Source organism: Podarcis pityusensis (genome assembly GCF_964106645.2).
Source record: "Podarcis pityusensis genome assembly, chromosome: 2".
Classification (NCBI taxonomy): domain Eukaryota; kingdom Metazoa; phylum Chordata; class Lepidosauria; order Squamata; family Lacertidae; genus Podarcis; species Podarcis pityusensis.
Genome location: NC_138029.1, coordinates 109,935,385 through 109,952,853, shown reverse-complemented (window position 1 = coordinate 109,952,853; position 17,469 = coordinate 109,935,385). Strand labels below are relative to the sequence as shown.

General features: G+C 44.6%; 2 long non-coding RNA genes across 2 annotated transcripts; one reads left to right on the top strand and one right to left on the bottom strand.

The window, feature by feature from the left end:
• Positions 1 to 2,146: 2,146 nt before the first annotated feature.
• LOC308470172 lies at positions 2,147 to 5,878 on the bottom strand. Its single transcript, XR_013982215.1, has 3 exons — positions 5,677 to 5,878; positions 4,151 to 4,267; positions 2,147 to 2,631 (listed from the first exon to the last, which is right to left on the bottom strand). It is a non-coding gene; the product is annotated as an uncharacterized lncRNA (long non-coding RNA).
• A 1,803-nt stretch (positions 5,879 to 7,681) lies between these two features.
• Positions 7,682 to 13,252, top strand: LOC308470163. The gene is made up of 3 exons (XR_013982206.1): positions 7,682 to 7,873; positions 9,563 to 9,673; positions 13,029 to 13,252. It is a non-coding gene; the product is annotated as an uncharacterized lncRNA (long non-coding RNA).
• The last annotated feature ends 4,217 nt before the right edge of the window (positions 13,253 to 17,469 follow it).

Here is a 17,469-nt window from a genome sequence, read left to right as displayed (position 1 = left end):
CTCCTGTGCAAGACATATGACCTTCAGGAGAGCACGGAACCAAAAAATGCACATTTCCGAGTGTCATGCTGTCACATGAGAGCATGGCACTGCAAAACAGGATGTCCTGATTTAATTGGGACAGTTGAATAGTTTGTGATTTGCCCTGTGACCCCCACCCCTCAAACTGTGGCCCTTGGGTTGGGCCAGTTCACCCTGTGCTGCCCTGGTGCTACCTGGATCTATGTCTCCAGCAGTTCAGGGGCAGATCTAAGTCTTTCTGGTGGGGTTTTAGTGTCAGGAGCTCATCCTACACTCGACTAGGACCCTGGCAGAGACACATGCCCGACTGGCATGTTCTCTCCCTCCTGGTCTTTCATTCAGGAGCTTCATAAGCTTACTTCTGCCCGAACATCACAGAGACCGATGCCAACAGACATCGGCACACTTAGGGATCGCAGAGTCTTCGAAGCTTGCGTAACAGACCTCAGCAACTCAGCATTTTGGCTAATCTACTTTATTTACATATAAACACACGCAGAGCACTGCAACATGGCTCCCTCTCTCTCTAGCGTCAAACAGCAAAGAGAAAAAACAAAGGATAATAGTCCCCCTTCACGGAACACAGTAACACAAATATCCTGTCTCCATCACTTCCCACTCTGTGGAGTCAAAACATACACCGTCATGTGATAGACAAAAATCCAATGACTGCAATCACGGAGGAGGAATTCTAACATTTAGAACCCTATTTAAACATACTGTTTAAGTGGGTGGACCGGCACTGCACAGCATTTGATCCCCCGATTCACCAGCTGGGAAGGCAGGATCCTGCATATTGCTGTTCCTTCCCAAGTTTCATCCAAGGCCTGGATCCCACTGAATAGACCTGATCTTTCTCAGGCTTTGGGCCTCAGCTGAATCTGGTGTGCAGCCCTAGTTATTAACCTTTGCTAATATACTGTGACATGGATGTACTCTCTGAAGCAGCCTGCTCCCCGGCTAGAGAGACTACGAACAATGTCAAATGGACGATGGAGCCAGCTTGTTTCCTCCTGCCCCGGAGGATAGAACTTGAACCAATGGCTTTAGGTAAAGGAGATTCCAGCTAAGCACCAGCAGAACTTCCTGACAACAAAAGCACTTGGACAGTGGAGCAGTCTCCCTTGGAAGCTTGGGGACTCTCCTCCTTGGAGGTTTAGAAGCAGAGGTTCGATGGCCATCATGGATGCTTCAGTTGACATTCCTGCACTGCAGGGTGTTGGGCACTATGACTCCCTGCCCCCCAGGGTCCCTTCCACCTCTACAATTCTATGATACTAAATCAAGAGCAAGGTTTGTGGGCTGGCTATGCATTGCACTTTGCAGTGTCCACTAGAAGAACTGCTGCCTGCCAGTGTACATGTGAAGGCAGAACAATAATCAAACTCTGCATAAGCCAGCTTTCAAATCCTCATTTTCACCTCCAGGAAAAAGGTACGTTGTGGAGGAAAAATATAGTGGCAGCTGCTAGATGGTGATGGTAGTGGCTGCAGCAGTTTGTTTTTGTTTTTCTAAGCGCCCAAGGGAAGTGTTTGTGTAGCTGCTAGGACAGGGGTCAGCAACCTTTTTCAGCTGTGGGCCAGTCTACCGTCCCTCAGACCATGTGGTGGGCCGGACTATTTATTTTTTTTGGGGGGGGGGAATGAACAAATTCCTGTGCCCCACAAATAACCCAGAGATGCATTTTAAATAAAAGGACATTCTACTCATGTAAAAACACACTGATTCCCAGACCGTCCGTGGGCCAGATAGAAAAAGCGATTGGGCCTCATCCGGCCCATGGGCCTTAGGTTGCCTACCCCTGCGCTAAGGATACCGTGAGGTGGTGCAAACTGCGGTGCTGTATCTATAGGTGCGTTCAAAAAATATGCATAGACAATGGCAATGGAATACTGTATATGAAGAAAGGCTCAGATACACACAAGGCTACAGTCCCAGGCCCTCTGGTAATGTTTGTGCAGGAACAGGCACCCATGGGAAATCCATTCAGATTCATGAAAGCTGATTAGGAGCTCCATGCCTCCAGTGAAATGAGGAAGAGCCTCAATTTTTCACCACTCTGAACATGGTGCGCAATGGGAATTAAGGAGTCACTGAAGCTGAGTGTATTTGCAAAGAGAGCAGCCAGCATTTAAAATCATGTTTACTTAGTTCATCACTGGATTTCTAGATGGTGCTACAACACAATCATCAGGGTCTTTTTACAATCTGAAATAATTATTAAGATTCTGACCATTTGTACAGATAAATGTTTTCAATAATATGCTCTGTGATTTGTCAATTATATTCTATTATCTATCTATTTTTTATTAGAAAGAAATTTCAAATCTAGCCGATACACATTAGAAGGAGGGATGCAATTTTTCATCTAGCGCAATCGTATGCATGTTTAATCAGAAGGAAATTCTACTGAGTTCCACAAGAGGTGTTGGTAGGATTTCAGCCTTAACTGTTTGTCATCACCCACACTCTACAGTGTTTTGTTGCAATAGTCTCTGTCAGTACAGCAGCGTACCTCGTGTTCAATTTCATCTTCTTGAGTTGTCCAATTGGTTTCACATCTGGTACCATTTATATAACAGTCCTTGATTCTTTTCAGCAGCTTGCCATCTGGGATTGTGGAGAGAAGAGGGCATCTTTGTGTTACTTATTAGGTATTTCCTAATACCTGTGCTACTGTCAAGATCACCTGGTGTAAGAACCATCTCATTTTTGTGTGTATAGGGCATTTGGGTTGGACCACCCAGTGATTTCAGCAATGGAGAGTCAGATCTGCTGATACATACTTTGCTGTTCAGTTTTGAATCTTGCTAGTTTGCCACACCAGAGTGTGACAGAATGTTGGGAAGGTGTGACAGAATACAGCAGAACCAGCCTTCTTTATAACACCATTTGCGGAGCATAAGGGTCAGTTGAGCCCAGGGTTTTTTTCTGGAGTCTCAATATGGATTTCGAAATAGTGGGATGAGCCCAGCTGTCATCTTTACTCGCATGGCCTGCTACACTGCCACTCAAGTAGTTTGCTAAGTTGTAGTTTGTTAAGTGTGAACCACCCTGTGACCTTCAGACCAAAAGTGGTATACAAACTCAATAATAATAATAATAATAATAATAATCGAGCAACCAATCACCTTGATGCCACATTTTCTTCAGTGAACTTTAAAAAAGATATTGAATTGAAAGGATTGGAGATAACATCCCTTGTGCAACTGACTTTCAACTGCTACACACACACACACACTTCCCCACTCTCTTTTTCTTTCCTTTGCATTTTTCCATTCTTCCTCTTCCCTACCTTTTATTTTCCTCTCTCCCTCCCTCTCTCTTTCATTCTGTGGTGTCCTCTTTCCTGGTCATTACTACTATTATTATTGGTTTTGTTTCAATGCACCTTTCCCTACTGGTTTCCTGTTTGCTTGTTTTTGTGTGTGTCTTTTGTATTTGATTATGTGAGTTAAGTGAGTTTCTAATGGGTGAAGTAGGGTGGTTGAGTGTGTGGTCACTGCTGTCAGCCTCCCCCTGACCCTGTAAGATCACCCGGCCTGGGCTATTTACCTCAGCAGCAGGTAAACACACCATAGCGGTAGGATTTGCCACTCCTGGATCCTGCTAGCTCCCACTGCTTGAGGCAGTTGCCTCAGCTCGGCTCATGGCGGGGCCGGCTCTGCTTGAACAGAACCCACAATGTTCAACCTTTTAGAGAACTGATGCATTCTGCACTGTTGTTTACAGCTACATGAACCATTTTCAGACAAGGCCTCAGACTCTTTGTACACGATTGCCTGTGGTGGACAGGGACAGGTATGTGTCATCAAGTATACGCTAGAGTATACTTTTTCAAAAAGTAAAAACTGGGACACCACAAGCTTTCTTTTTAAGGAAACCACCAAGATTGTCCAGCCTTTCTTTTTTTTAAGGAAAACCTGAAACCCCAAAGTCATTGAGCTCAAAAAACTCGATTTTTCCGTTTGCCTTGCCTAAGATCCAGGACAAAGCAGAAATTCTCCTCGGACGTCAATTGCGCCTTTGAAATTCCAGCAATGTCCAGGAAAATCCAGATGTATGGCAGCCCTGGTATACAAACACGCACACACGAATGGGAAAGAAACACTCTGCAATGTCTCCTTACCTTTATACTGTCTCTCGGCTAAGCACCCCCCATGATCAACTCTACAGTATGTTGTTGCTGGAAAGCACCGCGACCCTGGCTCCTCGATTCTGCATCGTCGGCAGGTTATTCCATGTGCTATGAAAGAGAGAATGTTGACTCTCCTTGCAGACATACATGGGCTTGAGTGGAACGTTCACTGTGGGAAACTGTCTCTTTAAAATTTAAACCCATTGTGCTAAAATTAATGGTGGAATCCGTTGTACTTGGAAAGGCATTGCGGCTGGGAGTCACCAGGATCAAAGAAGTTTAGAGCTGAAAGGGGTAATCTAGTCCAACCCCCTACAATGCAGAATTGTGCCTGGGGTGTGTGTGTCAGTTCCCAAAGGATCCCTAATGGCGGACAAATAGAGCAGATCAAAATCTGAGAGAAGCACAGTGGGAGCATCACTGCACACTCTATCCCTGTGATTGGGATATCTTTGACTATTTTAATTTCAAAATCTTGTAACCTGCCCTGGGTCCTGCTGGTGATGACAAAGATGCTGAAAAAAATGATTGCCAGTCATTAAAATGGAAGCAACAGGCTCTGGAAAAGAAGTAAATAATGGATGTAGGCAAATACGTGATCTCTGGACAATGGTGGGCAGGGGAGGGGGAGAAATGGGTATCTTTTATGCCACTGAAGACAGGAGTGCCTGGCGTGCTCTGGTCCATGGGGTCACGAAGAGTCGGACACGACTAAACGACTAAACAACAAAGCATCTACTATTTATTCTAAGACCATTGATACAACCAGCTCAGTTTTGTCTTCACTGACTGACTCTTCACAGCCTTTCCCAGACCTATCTTTTACTAACTGAGGTTAGGGTGCAGGTATTTCTAAATGACATTTCAGTGAGCTCTGGTATTTGTCACGGTGTCCCATTGCGCCAGAAGCGGTTTAGTCCTGCTGGCCACACGACCCGGAAAGCTGTCTGTGGACAAACGCTGGTTCCCTCGGCCTGAAAGTGAGATGGGCACTGCAACCCCATAATCGCCTTTGACTGCACTTAACCGTCCAGAGGTCCTTTACCTCCCTCCCCCAGGTATTTGTGAGAGTGAGTTTCACATATATTGTATAATGTGTTCACTGTTGTTATCTTTCATTTATGATATGCATCTTGTGCCTTCATAGTAAAATAAAAACGGTACATCGGCCTTGGCTCCCTTGGAAGGAAGAGAAGTTTAAAAGTGTAAATAATCAATAAAATAAACATATGCGTGCGCTGCACACATTTTCTCTAAGTTACTATAATTATCATTTAGAATATGACCTCCCACGTCCTTCCAAGGAAGATGTAGATCATTTAACTAATCGATAAAATAAACATATGTGCGCACTGCATACAGTCTTCTCTCCAAGTTAGTTATTATTTAGAATATGATCTTACACATCCCTCCTTCGTTTCCAGTTCAAAAAAGCAGATTGGGATTTGTCACTGTTAAAGTATATAAAGTATAAAGTTAAAATACATGGGAATCTTCCTCTTGCAGGTGGGACTTACCTCCTGGGCTGAGCCCAAAGAAAACACAGGCTGCCAAAAGCCAAGTCAGAGCCACCCATGGTCCCCAAGATCTGCACCCCATGGGATGGCTTTCTGGAACAAAGAGAGTGAAGTTGACTTCTTCTCCGGCCCTTCTGGAGGGATCAGACAGGGCTCTTGGGAAGCATGTAACAGCTTCCCCCAGCAAGAAGTTATTCAAAGTAAGGAACAGTCTGACCAATAATAGCTATATAAGGTCAGATGGGACCATTTTGGCTCCTCGGATTATCTAATCCTGCTGGACATGAAAGCTCTGGGGGTGGACTTGAAAGCCTCCCACCGTCTGCAGGGCTACTGCTGCTGCTGTAAAGGATCTGGCCAGCAAGTCCCCATAACCTGCAGACTTCCCCAGTCATGTGAGGAGGAAGGAACCTGAGTTCCACCACGTGCTTCTCTAGTACATTGGAACCTTGGTTTTCGAACGTAGTCCGTTCCAGAAGACCGACTGACCGACTTCTGAAATGTCCGAAAACTGAAAGCAGAAGCCTCAATACAATAGGGCAACTCAAAACGGAAGCCATGTGGCATGTTTGGCTTCCAAAAACCGTTCGAAAACCAGAGCAGTTACTTCCAAGTTTTTGGTTTTTGGGAGCTGAAACATTTGACTATGGAGGCGTTCAAAAACCAAGGTTCCACTGGTACAAGGTTTCTGGTGTCTTCCATGCTGACTGTAAAATATAGCTACATTCATAATTGAGCTACACACTTTGGCCTATCAGGTTGTTAGCATACTCTCTCTCTCTCTCCTCATGGCTTTTGAGGCAGGGAAGCCATATTTACATGGAATCAGTGGTGTAGGCTAGGGGGTTCATGGCTCCGGGTGCAAAATTCTGATGGGTGCAACCAGCCCCCCCCCAGCACTGGATTCCACAGGGATCCCCGCCTTGAAACTCTACTACGAGGCGGCCTGTCTATCCTGGATCATGGAATGATGTATACTACAAAATACAGACATTTTAGATCTGGATGGGCATGACAACCGTGATGGCTGGCATGCCTATTTAGGCTATGAGAAGGTCAAAATACACAAAAGCTTTTTAAACCATGTTAGAAGGAAGCCTCTATAAATGGTTTGAGCTCTGGCTCACTGTGAGTGGCACAGTTGGAGGGGGGGAGGTGGGCAAGGGGTGAACCCAGCAAAGCATGGCGTGACTTAATTTATTCTACTTTTGCTTTATGCCAGCAGCTTCTGGTGTATAGGAGTGCTGCCTAAAATCATGCACACGAAATGACGCGGCCATTGAAAGCATATATGAAATGGATGGAAATAAAATATAAAATAGATTTAAATTGGGATATGCAGGGAAATAGAGTAAATACAGTGGAACCTTGGTTCTCAAACTTAATCCGCTCCGGAAGTCCATTCAACCCCCAAAATTGTTCAAAAACCAAGGCGCGACTTCCGATTGGCTGCTGGAGCTTCCTGCACTCAAGCAGTAGCCGCGTCGGATGTTCAGCTTCCAAAAAACGTTCGAAAACTGGAACACTTACTTCCTGGTTTTCAGCATTTGGGAGCCTATTTATTCATCAACTAAGCCGTTTGGGAACCAAGGCTTGACTGTATAAGTAATGATGATTCTGTTTGAAATGTTTGTCATAAATGAAAATTATAAGAAACACAGAAAGAAAGAAAGAAAGAAAGAAAGAAAGAAAGAAAGAAAGAAAGAAGCATGCCTTCCATGTAAGATAGCATCAGGTGCCCACAGAGACCTGGGCCATTCTCTCCGGTGTTCTGTTTGATCCCTCAGCCAATTATGATTTTTCCGAACCATCAGTACACTGTGCCCCAAACAGCTCAAGGTTACCACTACCCACACACCTCTGCTGCTCTTCAGAACCACCCCTGCATAATGCCAGAGGCTTATTGTATCTTTGAAGCCCACCAGAATGAGGGAAGAAGTCAAGAAGATCTTTCCCGGCCTTATATATTGGATGCCTTGAACCTGGCTCTTCACGCTGAGCCATGTGCCGCTGACCAGAGGTTCAGGAACAACTGCTCTGCAAGCCTGAGGTCTCTCAGCTGTCAGCCTTCAAGCCAGCCTCTCCATACTAAAAGGCCTCCCTATGGGGAAGAGCTTCTTTCTTGACCATCGGGGCTTGTGCTTGGCTCAGGTCTGCCTCCTTGCATTCTTTCTTTTGCTCTCCCTTAACCATGAAGGTAAGTCCTGCCCCTTGAAGAGGTGAAACCAAATTTATCCGAAAATAGAGAAATCCTCAGACTGCTTTCTGAGCTTTGCCATGTATCCTCTGCGAACTCGCATAAAATACAGCTATTTATTTTTTTAAAGTAGAAGTAGTAAAATTAGTATTGGTACTTTGGAATGAGGGAGAAATTGGATTCACTTCAGATTTGGACGGGAACCTACTTACCGTATTGGCCCGAATATAAGCTGCACCTTTAAAATTGGAGAAGGGAAAGGAAAAAAATAAAAAATACCCGAATATAAGCTGCTCCATTCCTCACTGCCCCTGGCTGTGTACTGAGCTCTCTCCCTTCCCGGCCTTGGGGGAGAGGACGGGGGACTACGCATGGGGCAAGCACTGCTTTGCCGCTCTCCTGGAGCTGTTTGCCCAGCACTCCTGGCTGCATACTGTAAGGTCGTGAATATAAGCCACACTTTAACTTTTCACAGTTGGAATTGGGGGCAGGGGGAGGGAAATGTGGCTTATATTCAGGCCAATACGGTATGTGACTCTTTCTGCAGCAAGATGCAAATTGAAACACAGTTATCCTTCAAAATGTGCGCTTCTCCCAATTTTGTGATGCTCTCCTCCAACTAACCAATGTGTTAAAAAATTTGCACATTAGGGGAAAGTGTGCACAGGAGATAAATATATGAGTGGAGTTGAGAGAGAGCTGAGTGCCCAAACAATGCCCTGACTTAGTACATGGGACTCCACCAGCTTTTAAAAAGAGGATACAACTGGTTTTCTTAAGGATGATGCTATGTGCAGCAAGGGGATGTGGGTGGCGCTGTGGGTTAAACCACAGAGCCTAGGACTTGCCGATCAGAAGGTCGGCAGTTCAAATCCCCGCAATGGGGTGAGCTCCCGTTGCTCGGTCCCTGCTCCTGCCAACCTAGCAGTTTGAAAGCACGTCAAAGTGCAAGTAGATAAATAGGTACCGCTCTGGCGGGAAGGTAAACGGCATTTCTGTGCGCTGCTCTGGTTCGCCAGAAGCGGCTTAGTCATGCTGGCCACATGACCCGGAAGCTGTATGCCGCCTCTCTCGGCCAATAAAGCGAGATGAGCGCCGCAACCCCAGAGTCGGTCACGACTGGACCTAATGGTCAGGGGTCCCTTTACCTTTTTATGTGCAGCAAAGACAGAACTTTGCCACAAGTTTGAATACAATTTCCATATCCTAATCTATACACACAGAGACAAGTTTTGAAGGGGGGTAGATCTTGCTGCTGCTTCCAGTGTCTATCCTGAGCTATAGAGTGCCAACAGGATTTTTGAGGTTCAGGATAATGTAAGTTGATTGGTCCATCCACATATTAAGATGGCGAGTAGCTGAGCTCTGAGTGGCACTTTGCCTTGCAGAAGGCTCAGCCTTCCCCATTAGGAAAAGCTTATTTTTTATTTTATTTTTAGAGCAGGAAATGCTAGAAAACAATGGGCTTGTGCAAAAGATAGAGGGTTTCAGGACCCTGTTCCCCTCCCCACAGCAAAGCACCTGATTTAGTGAGTTTTAAAGAAAGGGCGACCTTTGCAGGGACGAACAATAATCTTTAGTTGACAGTCCTGCATTGCAGGGGGGGGGGGGTTGGACTAGATGACCCTCTGGGTCCCTTCCAACTCTATAGCTCTTTGATTTTATGAAAAAAATGCCTGCCTCTTACAGCGGATGCCGTAGAATGCAGAGTGTGCGATGGATGGCACGAAGTGAGTTCATGTTGGCCTCTATACCGCAGATGTCCTGGAGTTAAGTGCTCAAAGAAAATTGTATATGATGGTAAGGAGCCTATTTTCCCCACTCCCCCTCTTTTCCCAGGTTCCCTCTCGTAGGTTTGACTAGGCTGACCTAATGTCAAGGAGGACACAGGGGTTTGTGAGAACACAAAGGCAGCTCTGCTGGATCATCCCCAAAGTCCAGCTGGCTCAGCATTCTGTTCCCACAGTCGCCACATACGTGTACATGTGCACACACTACGAAAAGCATAACAGTAATGGACTTGCAAAGTGCTCTCAGATGCAAAACTGTTGTCCAATTTTGCATCTGAGGAGTTACACATTAGGAATGTGCACAGGCTTCAAGATGCACCTTGTATCTGTATCCGAGCATCTTAAATAATTCTAACTTGCTCTTTGTAATAGTAGTAGTAGTAGTAGTAATAATAATAATAATAATAGTAATTTATTATTTATACCCCACCCATCTGGCTTGGTTTCCCCAGCCACCCTGGGTAGTCTTCACTTTAGTTGTGCTCCAGGTTCTGGGCCTCAATGTGTTTAACAAAGCCCCATGTACCACATTTACATGGCTGGAGTTTTTCCACCTTTGGACCAAAGTATATGCCAAAGTAGGGATGCGGGTGGCGCTGTGGGTTAAACCACAGAGCCTAGGACTTGCCGATCAGAAGGTCGATGGTTCGAATCCCCGCGACATGGTGAGCTCCCGTTGCTTGGTCCCTGCTCCTGCCAACCTAGCAGTTTGAAAGCATGTCAAAGTGCAAGTAGATAGATAGGTACCGCTCTGGCGGGAAGGTAAACGGCGTTTCCGTGCACTGCTCTGGTTTGCCAGAAGCGGCTTAGTCATGCTGGCCACAGGACCCGGAAGCTGTATGCCGGCTCCCTCGGCCAATAAAGCGAGATGAGCGCTGCAACCCCAGAATCGGTCACGACTGACCTAATGGTCAGGGGTCCCTTTACCTTTACCTATATGCCAAAGTACACATTTTAAAAACAAAAAACAACAAAAAAGTTTCCTTCTCATAAGCATCCTGCAGCAGAGCTCTGGCCGCCGTTTCCCCTCCTTCCCAGGAACACCATTGTCTCCATGCTCACATGGATCCACTAGTTTTGGAAATGATTCAGTCCTTGACAGATTCAGTGCCTCTTGGAAGAAAGGGAAGCAGCAGCAAGTGGGCCACAAAGGTTCTACAATGTTTCCTGCTTCCATACCACCAAAGCAGCTAGCAAACAGACAGATATTCGAAAATGGACAGATCACTGATTAATACGCTCCACGATGGCTATCAAGTTTACACCTCAACACAGGCTTCAAAGAAGGAAACCGAGGCGCAAGATGAACACTCAAGCCCTTCAAGATCCTATTAAGCGGGATTGCTTCCACATGACTCTTAAGGACCATCTGCTTTCAGAGTTCCCTGATAACATTGAGGAACACTAGAACAAGCAAAAAACATCCATTATTGCAGCTTGTGAACAAACTATTGGATACCAAACCAAGAAACACCAGGACTGGTTTGATGAGAATGACAGTGAGATTGAACACATGATTGAGAAGAAAAGGAAGGTCTTTCAGATCTGGCAAAGAGATAGAAACTGAGCCATTAAGAAAAAAAAAGCCTATGCCAATGCTAAGGCTGAGGTTCAAAGAAGAAGCAAAGAACTAAAGAACACCTGGTGGATTAAAAAAACTCAAGCGATCCAGCACTTAGCTGACACTCACGATGCGCAGAGTTTCTTTAAAGCCACAAAGACCATCTATGGGCCAATAAATCATGACATATGCCCACTACTCTCAGCAGACAGTACCACACTTCTAAAAGATAAAGAAGCTATTGCATTGCACTGGAAAGAACATTACCAGCATCTCCTTAACGGCATCTGCCCTGTAGCTGCTGAAGTCCTCTCACAAATTCTGCAAAAACAAGTTAGAGATGAGCTTGCAGTATCTCCAAATCTGGGAGAGTTGTGTACAGCTATTAACCAAATGAAAAGCAACATAAAGTTCAAGAAAACCTAACACCTTATATAGCTGAGATCATAATAATGTGTTTTCTTTATTATTGTATACTCATTCAACTGAGTTTTACTCAGAGGAGACAGATTAAATTTAATAGATAATTCATTTCAATGAGTCCAATTTGAGGACTCAGCCACATTAGTAAAAAAAAACACAGTGCGTTGAATGCGTTATAAACACGCAACACTGGAGAGCAAAAAAACTTTCTTTGTGATTTTACACAGCGTTTCTCCCCCTTTTGTTATAGCGATTTAATTTCTGACTTATGTATAGTGGGGTTTTTTCCTGTGTAGATCCACCCAGAGTAAAACTAATAATAATAATAATAATAATAATAATAATAATAATAATAAGACACTGAAAGAAATAAAGACCAGATATAATTGGACCACCTGGAAATTTTGTACAAGCAAATCAAGATGAATATTCAGTAAATGAAAGATAGATCCCCTTTCCTTAATAATAATTGAGCATAGCAGGTTGAATTTTTACCTCAGGCTCTCAGTACACTTGGTCATGTAATTGTTCACTGGCTGGCAAGTGCAGACTGCCAGCAGCAGTATGAAAAACACCTGCCATTTCTCACTGAAAAACAGAATATCAGAAATATTTTACCCAACCCTACTTTGAATAGATGGACTCAAGCCTGCTGCTGTGGGGATTCCAAGGCCTATTAGTCTAAGATGGACTATGCAATTGTGTAAAAACAGTACTAGAAGTTTTGCCTCATTATGTTCTTGAATGTCAGTTCTGTTCTAACATTAAATTAGAACACTTGCTTAAGTGCATGGAAACCCTGGATTGTGGTAGGAAAAAGTAAGGTTTCTGTTACAAGGAACAAGTAAGTATGTCATAGTAAAGACTTCCCGTCTTAGGAAAAAGTTATTTGGAATCATTTGTAGAGAACCGAGGGTGGGGATTTGGAGTTTTCAGGACATAAATGTATTGTGATATATCTCTCCTGCCTTCTAACACATTTTATGGTAATGATTAAATTTTAGTAGTTTTTGCAAAATGGTAAAAATTAAAATAAAATTCTGTTTTAGGCCCATTTTAATGGGGAGTTTTTAAAAGACACCTTCCTTTTATGTGGCACTTCTGATGCCCTTATTGGTATACAGTGGAACCTCGGGTTAAGAACTTAATTTGTTCTGGAGGTCCGTTCTTAACCTGAAACTGTTCTTAACCTGAGGTACCACTTTAGCTAATGGGGCCTCCCGCTGCCACCGCACAATTTCTGTTCTCATCCTGAAGCAAAATTCTGTAACCTGAAGCGTCTGTAACCTGAGGTACCACCGTATTCTCTTTGAACTAATTCGATAGAATTGTATTCGTTCGTTCATCAGTTAACATGAACACTCTTTTTTTCAATTTCTAGTCAAAACTGGGAAAAAGTTAAGCCACCACTTGTCCTGTCATTACAACGGCCCGGGTTTGAGGTGTGGACAAAAGTATGTTTATAAGCGCACAACAGTGGACTACCTTTGCTGTGACACCGATGTCTGTTTTAAAACTTAATCTAAGGCCATAGGAGCCAACTCCAAGGGACCAAGGGCCCTTCAGCCCCTGCCCCCAATTAAAATATTTGAAGTCCCCCCCAAATGTTGATGGGCATTGTCATTTATATGTGTGTGTGTGCTGCGTCATGTGGTTGATTATGTGGGACTGGGCTTACCTGTCCCTCCCCCAACATTTTATTCAAGTTGGCACCTCTGTCTAAGGCACATATAACATTAAGATAATAACTCATTTCCCTTCCCCACAGCAGAAGCCATTGCGATGCAAGTGACAAACAGGCGTTTGTCCCTGTAAACAGGGACTTTTTTTGGGGGGGGGGCAAACCAACTGAATTTCCCCCCATCACCGTCATCTCCCTCTACAAATTGGAGCCTGAAAGACACCTATCTTTTATGTGGCACTTATGATGCCCTTATTGGTATATTCTCTTTGCTCCTGTATGATAGGGTCCCCCCCCCCCACAACATTTTATTCAAGTTGACACCTCTGTCTAAGGCACATATAACACTCATTTCCCTTCCCCACAGCAGAAGCCATTGCAATGCAAATGACAAACAGGCGTTTGTCCCTGTAAACACGGAATTTTTTGGGGGTGGGGCAAACCAACTGAATTTCCCCCCATCACCATCATCTCCCTCTACAAATTGGAGCCTGACTGTGGTGTGTACAGCCTTCTGTATTCATGGAGGAGCCCCACACATTTTAAAGCAATGATTTTTCAGAGTCCTAAACACATACGAGACTTCATGAGCACAGGAGACAGCACTTCGCAGTGCGTGGTTCCCAGCATCAGAATGGCAGCCTATCAACTGCTGTGAATCAATTCTTACTCTGTTCACAACTTTGCTCCTTCTTCCTGCTCCAGAGCAGAGGAGCGCTCGTTTGTGTTCACTCGTTTACACCGTCTGTCATTGTCTATTGTTCAAAAAAGAACACCTCCCCCGCAAAAAAAAGTAAGTGCATAATTCTCTTAGAGGGAATGGGGTGTTCCTTCGTGAGGTGATAGTCACTGGCCAAGCGGTGCTGTATACATTGTGCTTTGCTGGAAAGACAGAAGCTCAGCTCTCGCAGGCCCTGCTGCACTAATCTCACACCCGACTTCACTCACGACCAACACTTTGGGTTGCCAGTTGCTTGTGTGGCTGTTTTGCAGAATTGTCCGCTGAAGGGTACACCACATATACTCTGAACAAATTGTGGAACGTGGGAGGTGCCCAGTGGTAGCACACTGAGGTTAATGAACACGGCTAACTTAGGTTCCACTATGCTTTACTCACCTACTGAAGCTAATGGACCTAGCCTAGCCACTCTGAGTAGGAACTAATTAAACACAACCCCATGACATTGATAATATTTGCCTTTCTACTTCTGGCATAGCAAGTGTCTCCCTGAGTTCTGGGAGCACAGTGGTCATTGGTCAGTCCTTAACTGACTTGTTTGGGTATTTCATACAGTGGTGTGTGGTCAGTGGACTATGGAGACTAGACTAGTCCCCTCAATGTTCCTGGTAAATTGGAGCATTGGCACCTCCTTCCCAAAGCACGGGAGGCTTCTGCTCAGCTTAGTCAGAGAGGCGCAAAGCTTACATTTGCGATGTCAGGATGTCACACACACAACGTCACGTCCCCCCATCGCTCTCACAAACTGGCACCTCTGGCCCGAACTGTTCCCCTATAAAAAATATCACTGCATGCCACTGATTTGATCCTATACTCAGTCAGGGTGTTCAGAGATGGCGTTGGAGCCAATTCTACTATGACCTTTTAGGCTGCTATCCGTTGGATTCTGAATAAAACTCTCCTCTGGGCTTGCAGAACTCTTCTCCTCTGAATCTTTGTGATTAGAGAGAAATCTCTTTACTCTTTCCTTCCTGTTAAGAATTCATTGCCCTGTAACTGTAACACAATAAAGCTTTTAACTAGTTTGGACTGTTGGAGCGTTCTAGGTGTTAAATCAAAGAGTTAGATAACCATTACAATTATTGCTAGTTTTGTAAGTGAGACCACTTGTTTGTGCTATTGTTATTTTATCTAATGCTTTGATTTCCCCCCTTCTGCTTTAAGTTTAAACCTTAAGTTGTAATCCGCATTCTTTTTTGTTCCCCATATTGTACCCTGATTTTCCCTTGCATGCCTTGTTCCTTATATTCTCCCTTCCTCGACATTCACTTATGTATAACCTTCGTTTCCTTTGAGAATATTAGGCTTCCATTTTTCTTAAAGTGAAATGCATGAACTGATCTTCTGCTATTGTCATCGCAAATAAATATTGAAATCAGATTTCAGCTTCTGGTTATGTGTGGTCACATCCTTTCACCCGCAGGAGGAAAATAAGGACCTCACTTTCACACATAAGGCAAGGGTTACGAGGCTGACAAGTGTCCAAGGGAAGTCGGTTCATAAACTCTGACCAATACACAATAAGAACACAGGAAGAGGTTGCTGCATCATGTCAACAACCCATCTTAGTCCAGCATCCAGTTCTCACAGAGGCCAACTAGATGCCCATGAGAAACCCGCAAGCAGAATTTGAGCAAAAGAGCTCAGCCCGTTGCGGGGATTCGAACCACCAACCTTCTGATCGGCAAGCCCAAGAGGCTCAGTGATTTAGACCACAGTGCCACACGTTTCCCCTACAGAGAAACATGGTGGGGGCTGGCTTGAGCGGATGACAGAAGCAGATGAGTGAAAAATAAATGTTTATAAAGAGATACACCCAAATGGATCAATCCTCATGACAGGAAGTCAGCAGAAACACTCCCAGCACAATTAAGTGACCTCCATCCCAAGCCCCTGCCAGCCAAGGGGGAAGAAACCCTAAAACCAGAGAGCAGCTGTTTAGGAGGAGCTGTCCCATGGCTCTACAAATGGGACCACTCCCAAGGATCTTGGCATTGCCACTTCAAGAGCGCTCACGCACATCCCATGGGGACAGAGAACGGGCATACATGGTGTCCATAGCAACCACAGCACCGTCAACCAGTTGCCACCCATCAGCCCACCATAGGCATGCCCCATAACACAGCTGCATGCGCCAACTCTGCAACGCAGCATGACCCAGTAAACAAATGCACATGAAGCTCGTGACAGCTGCTGCAGGCACCCCAAACATGCACTTGCACCGCCCATCAACAGCACATTTGAAAACAAACAAACACCCTGAAACCACACGGCACACACCAGGAGATGTAAAAGGAAAGTTTATTGCAAGCAGTCAGTGTGTTACATCTACCTCCCTGAGGTTCAGCACTGGCACTCCACAGGGATGTGTGTACTCGTCGTATACATATGATTGTATTTCATCTGATCCATCCACTGTAATTATTAAGTTTGCAGATGATACTACCATAATGGGTCTAATTACAGGTGGAGATGAATCAGCATACAGTGGGGAGGCTCAAAAAGCATCTACATGGTGCCTAGAGAATAACTTGCACCTAAATATTAGCAAGACAAAGGAGATGGTGTTGGACTTTCGGAGGAAGAGAGGAGAACTAGCCCCATTGTATATCGGGAGGGGGGAGGCTGTGTCGGAATCTTCACTCAGCCAAGCTGATAAAGCTCATTTTCCGACTGAGCCTTCGTAATCGCCCTCCCGATGAATAATTAACGACCTGAGCCTCTGATAAGGCCTCAGGCACATTTCCATCCAGCAGAGTTTCCAGCACAGGGAAGTGATGAGATTTATGGCTACATGCTATGCTTTATTTCTCACTACGCAGACAGCAAAGAAATATACATCCTCTCTCTATGAAAGCAGAGAGCAACTGAACAAAGGAACAGGAAACCACTAACGTCACATCCCTTCTCCCCTCCCGTGAGACTTCCAACAGTCTGGAAGGTCTCTGGAATGTAAACAGAGTCCTGTGACTCCAAGCAGCTGCTCAGTGGCAAACAGAAACTAACAGGCTGTGTGGAGAAAGTCTCTTCCTTTAAATTCCTGGGAGTTTACCTTAGTGAAGACCTCACTTGGAAAAACAATATAACTCAGGTGGTTAGGAAGGCCCAACAGAGACTCCATTTCCTCAGGGTTTTGCGAAAGACTAATAATGTTAAACAACAATTGATGACCTCTTTCTACCGGTCCATAATAGAAAGTGTCCTCTCATATTGTATCACAGTGCGGTACGTTGGTACGTTGGCTTGAAAGCAGCCAAATAATAAACCCAGCACTGTAATAATAATAATAATAATAATAATAATAATAATAATAATAATATATTATTATTATTATTATTATTATTATTATTATTATTTACACCCCACCCATCTGGCTGGGTTTCCCCAGCCACTCTGGGCAGC